Genomic DNA, 6,662 nt, shown 5'->3' with positions numbered 1-6,662 from the left:
GTTCCAAGGGACCTGATTTAACACTCTAAGTTGTAAATATATATTAAAAAAATACATTTAAGAAAAAAAAAATTAAAACCTTTTAAGGTTATTTTTGTATACTAAAACCATCTTAAATCAAATCAAATGATTTACGTTGATATATAAATAAATATATTTAAATATATAAAATAAGTTAATATATGTGTTTGAATACATAAAATAAATTAAAATATGTTAAATTTTTTATAAAAAAATCAAAAAAATAATTGATCCTATCTTTGGTTGACTTGAAAGTGTTACCGGCATGGAGTAGTGGCAATTTTTAATATGCCTCCCGTTATTTAAGGCTACATTTATAATTGGAAAACCAAAAGCACAAGAGTCCGGGATCCTTCGAATTTATTTATTATTATGGCACATAGTATATTTAATCACAAACGTGCTTCTAGCGTGCAAGGCATGGATTAGTGGATTACCAATACCAATACGGTACCATTCTCCAACTTTGAGATCATGCATCAGAAATTTTACTCCATCTCATTTATACATATATATATATATATATATATATGTATGTATAGATATGGGCCATTGAATGTGCTCACGTTTATCTTGGATGCAAAGATAGTATGAATGATGGCATGAGGTTGAAGCAAGCTGCCGCCTCACCTCTTTCTCCGGGTCCATGCATGTGATGTACACATGTTGGAACATGTGCATTTGTTCTCTCGACATGACATTCATCGATCCCAACTCGATCGGGGGATGATTCGATGAGAGAGAGAGAGAGAGAGATATATATATATATATATATATATATATATATATATCCACCTCCAGGCCCAACCATTGTGGCGGGACTGATTAAACAAGAGTTATAAGTCATCAATTGGTTGTATTTTTACTTATGATAAAAGGTAGAACATGTAACGTCGAGTTCGTGTTTTGACTTTTAAAGAATCATGAATATCTTAACTAGTGGACATATATTGAGATCGATCGATCTCATCGTGGGTGTATCAAACCGAATGTAATTAAACGTTTCGTCACGAGTTTCCAACAGCGGAACTAGTCATGTTTTGGGAGTTTGTTTTGACCTGATTGATTCAGTCGATCCATAGCAAGTTTGACTGTTTAATTGAATACTACTTTAATTGGGCTTTTTTTCTATAACTCTATAGAGAAAGCCATGGCAAGGGAAAACAATTTAATATGTTAAAGTTTTGACTTATTTCAATCCGTATCAATTATAACAAAAACTCTGCATGCTATATAACGTGAAAAAAATATAGCAAAATGCTAGTAGTCATTAATTAGTGTGTAAACACGTTATTTACACACTAATTAATGAGTACGTATTGTTAGCACAACTGACTATTCTACACCCTTGCACACCAGCTCACAACACTCACTCGTTGCCAACATATCACAACAGAATGTCTCACAGCAGAATGGCAAAACCGTGTGAGGCCACCTCAAAATACTAAGAAAGAAGATTATATAAGCAACTAGAAATATATGTAAAAATGATTAGATTTGTTTTCCTCTATCTATAAATACTGTACAAGCACTAAGTGCAATATCTAGTGAAAATATACTCTGTAATACTACACTGAAATAGTACACGTCCATTGAGGCATTTCAACAAATGAATTGTCTTCATAGAGCTTTGCTATTTCTCTTCATGGTATCACGAGCTATATAGGACCTCTGTCCATTTACAATTCATCAATGGCTTCCCCACCTCTAACTCTCTCCCTCACCAATACCGCTACCCACCTTCTCATTGTTAAACTTTCCCATGACAACTTTCTCCTTTGGAAAGCTCAACTTCTTGCTTTCCTCAAAAGTCATCAACTATATGGCTACATCGTTGGCTCATTTTCTCTTCCCCCTCCCTCCATCGATGACAAGCCCAACCCAGCTCATAGCTCATGGCTTCTACAGGATCAGATGATCATTTCGACCCTCTATTCTTCCCTCACTGACAATATTCTCTCCCAAGTAGTTGATTGTCCAACTTCTCACGAAATCTGGTCTATCCTTACCAACCTTTACTCTGCTCAATCTACCGCCCACCTTATGCAGACATAGTATCAATTGGCTACCCTAAAAACAGGCTTAGACAATGTTTCTATTTACTTCCATAAAGCCAAAGCATTAGCTTCATCCCTCTTCTCTGCTGGTCATCCTCTTTCTCCCCATGAGTTCATCGTTTATCTCTTAGCTGGTTTGGGATCTAACTATGAATCTGTTGTATCCTCTATCACCACCAGACCTGAACCATTATCCTCATCTCAAGTGTATAGTTATCTTCTAAATCATGAATCATGTCTAGCTCATCAGAACCAAACCACTCTATCTGTTATGTCCTTCTCGGTTAACTCTACTTACTTTCGCCCCTCTTCAAAATTTTCCAACCAAGGTCGTGGCCGTGATCGAGGTGGTGCCCGTAACTCATCTTCAGGGCCTCCTAACTTCTTTTCCTCCCACACTTCAACCAAACCCACTTGTCAAATTTGTACTCAGGTTAGTCACTCAGCGTTTCAGTGCTATCATCATTTTACTCACAATTATCAACCATCCCCACCCCCATCCCTTACAGCACACTATACTTCTGTTCTCGGCTCTCCATCGCCTTCCAATTTATGGTTTCTTGACTTTGCCGCTATGAACCATTTCATGTCAAATTTATCTAATTTAAATTTGGAATCAACACCGTATATTGGACCTGATCAAGTCTCTATTGGTGATAGGTCTTCTCTTCCTATACAACACACTGACACTGGCCTTCTTCTAACACCCACTAGCAAATTTCTTCTTCGTCATTTAATTCGTGTCCCATTTATTTCTAAAAAATTATTATCTGTTCGACAATTTTGCCTTAATAATTCTGTTTTCTTTGAATTTAATTCTTCTGGTTTTCTTGTGAAAGATTTGCATTCCCGGGAAGTATTTCTTCAGGGCCCCATTAAGAACAGCTTGTACGTGCTTTCATCACATGATTAGTTCATTTTCGGATCTACTGGTTCCATACAACATCAGACCCTCATTGGTGAAAGAACAACTCCTCAAATTTGGCATTCCCGCTTAGGCCACCCGTCTCCCCGTATCACATCTTTTACTATCCGCCAACATAATCTACCCACCACCTCTATATCACATTTTTCTCTTTGTAATGCTTGTCTTCAAGCAAAATCTCACACTCTTCCTCACCCACTTTCTCCTTCTAGATCAACTCATGCTTTTCAACTTTTATTTTTAGATGTTTGGGGACCGGCGCTTGTGCTATCCTCTAGTGGTTTTAAATTTTACTTTTCCATTGTTGATGATTTTATTAAATATATTTGGTGTTTTTCTTTACATGCTAAATTTGAAGTATCTACTATTTTCTTAGCTTTCATTAAATTTGTGCAAAATACTTTCTCTAAAAATATCATTGTTGTACAAACAAATTGGGGTGTAGAACTCTGCCCCTTTTCTTCTATTCTTCTCAATTTTGGTATTTCTCATCGCATTACTTGTCTTTATTCTCACGCTCAAAATGGAAGTGTAGAGAGACGTCACCGTTATATTGTAGAAATTGGGCTATCCCTTCTAGCCCAATCCTTGGCCCCATCCAAATTTTGGGTTGATGCATTTCAAATGGCTGGCTACCTTTCTAATAAATACGATGCCTACTCCAATTTTAAAAAATGTTTCTCCCTTTCAAACCTTATTCAATCAACAACCTTATTATAAATTTTTATGAATTTTTAGGTGTGCTTGTTGGTCCAATTTTCGTCCTTTTAATCGTTATAAAATGGACATGTGTTCCCAACTTTGTGCTTTTATTGGATACAATTTAAATCATAAGGGCTATAATTGTTTGCATATTCCTACGGGTCAAATTTATGTTTCACGGGACATCCGTTTTGATGAAAATCGATTTCCTTTCTCTGATTCTATTTCTCATTTGAACACATCTAATTCTTCATCTTAGCCTAGCTGCCTGGAACTCCTTTTATTCAATTTACCTCCTCGGCCCATTTCTCTCGAGCCTAGTGTTCTTCCCTCCCCCATCACCTCTTACTCCTCACCTGTTAGTTATCATCTCTCTCCAGCCCACTCTCCTACCTCATGTTCGGCCCACTCCCTTGCCATTCCTTCGGCCCATGACAATCCATCTTCTCCAACCCTAACCGACACCAATCTATCGAGTGTTCCCTCTCCATCTTTATCTCTTGTGCCGTCCTCACCAAACCCTACCTTACCTCATTCACAGACTACCTCTACCTCACATCCGATGTTTGCACAATCTAAGACTCATCATTCCCGTCCACTTAACTGCACGAATGGTACCTTGCTTTGGTATCTTCCTAAACTCTTTGCCTCTCTAACCGAATTGACCTCCATCTTTGAAGAACCAACATCTTATAATGTGGCTTCCCAATATCCGGCTTGGTGTGATGCCATGGCCATTGAATTCGAAACCCTCTTACGAAATCACACCTCGGATTTGGTTCCTCCCTCTTCCAATCTCAACACCTTGGTACTAAGTGGGTTCTTAAAACCAAAAGACATGCTGATGGAACTCTAGAATGTCGAAAAGCCCAACTTGTTGCTAAAGGGTTCCACCAGCAAGTCAAATTCGATTATTTTGAGACATTTAGTTTGATAGTTAAGCCTATCACAATTTGTTTAATTCTTTCCCTTGCAGTAACTTGGAAATGGCTTATTTATCATCTGGATGTGCAGAACGCGTTCTTGCATGGGGATTTGGAGGAGGATGTTTTCATGCATCAGCTGACTGGGTTTGTAAACCTTGACTATCGTTAGTTTATTTGTAAGCTTCGAAAATCAATATACGGTTTCAAACAAGCCCTTAGGGCTTGGTTTGCTAAGTTAAGTTCTTGTCTGTTAGATTTAGGATTTCATGTTTCCACATCTGATTCTTCTCTGTTAATTCTTTCCAATGCATCTGCCTCCATTTATGTATTAGTCTATGTCGATGATATTGTTGTTACCGCTTCTAATTCTTTTTTTATCAATGATTTCATTGTTGCTTTGCATCAATCATTTCTTGTTAAAGATCTTGGCATGCTTCATTATTTTCTTGGTATTCAGGTTTGTAGAAATGCTTCTGGTTTATTCCTCTCCTAGCATCGCTATGTTTCTAATCTTCTTCACCGCACTAATATGTACCAGTCCAAAACAGTGACTATTCCAATGGCTTCTTCCACTGAACTCACTATTGTTGATAAACCCTCCTTTAAGAATCCATAACTTTATCGAAGTATAGTTGGAAGCCTTCAATTTATTTCTTTTACTAGACCCGAGATCTCGTTTGCAGTTAACATAGTATGTCAATACATGCATTGTCCCCGTCTCACTCATTGGTAAGCCGTTAAACGCATTCTCTGCTATTTTTGCCTCACCTTTTCCTTCGGCCTGTACCTGTCTCCTACTTCTTCCTTTAAAATAATTACATTTTCGAATGCGGATTAGGCTGGTTGTCCTAATGATCGTAAATCTACTGGGGGCTTTTGCATCTATTTTGGTTCCCATTTAATCTCTTAGGGTTCAAAGAAACAACCTATTGTTGCAAGGTCCTCAACTGAGGTCGAATCCAAGTCCGTGGCAAAGACGGCTTGCGAAATTATTTGGTTACAATCCTTATTAACTAAATTCAGAATTGTTATTACTAATATTCTCACTTTATTTTGTGATAATCTTGGTGCTACTTACTTATTTATTAATCCTGTTATGCACTCACGAATTAAACATGTTGATTTGGATTATCATTTTGTCTGTGATTGCGTTGCTGCCAAATCACTTGTTGTCAAGTTTCTCCAAAGCAAAGATCAAATTGCGGATATCCTTACAAAGCCGCTTTCCTCCGCTCGCTTCTCTCTTTTAGGATCAAGCCTCACCATCATGGCGGTGCCGCTTGCATCGCGGGGGGATGTTTGCACAAGTGACTATTCTACACCCTTGCACACCAGCTCATAGCACTCACCTGCTACCAACGTACCACAACAAAATGCCCAATAGAATGCCTCACAACAGAAAGGCAAAACCGTGTGAGGCCACCTCAAAATGCTACAGAAGAAGATTATAGAAGCATGTAGAAATATTATGTAAAAATGATTGGATTTGTTTTCCTCTATTTATAAATACTGTACAAGCCCTGAGTGCGATATATGGTAAAAATATACTCTGTAACACTATATTAAAATAGTTTACGCCCACTGAGGCATTTCAACAAATGAATTATCTTCATAGAGCTTTGCTATTTCTCTTCACGTACCATTAAAAATTCAAACATAAATAATATTTATTTACTTATTAAAAGATGCGACAGACTTTTATATTAATTGTGTGTTTAATATATTAATTAAAAATAATAGATACTTTCTAATAAAATTCACGTGTGTTTGAAGGGCTGGCTGGTCGGCATGGATCTGGTCCTAGCCCAAATCAAATACAACGGTGGGCTTGGGTTTTGATATTATTAAGAGAACAGAGTAGTAGGCCGCATTTCCACGGAGAAAACCGATACCAAGAGCCAAGCGTACTAAAAAACAAAAAATAAAAAGTCTCCTCTGACTCATCATTATTCTTAGTTAAGAATATCACTGTGCCATTTGTTTGAAAATAAGAGCAGACAGATTTTGAAAATGGTAAACAGTGAGCCGTTA

Source organism: Juglans regia, chromosome 2, assembly GCF_001411555.2.
Source record: "Juglans regia cultivar Chandler chromosome 2, Walnut 2.0, whole genome shotgun sequence".
Classification (NCBI taxonomy): Eukaryota; Viridiplantae; Streptophyta; class Magnoliopsida; order Fagales; family Juglandaceae; genus Juglans; species Juglans regia.
This window is presented reverse-complemented; position numbering follows the sequence as displayed.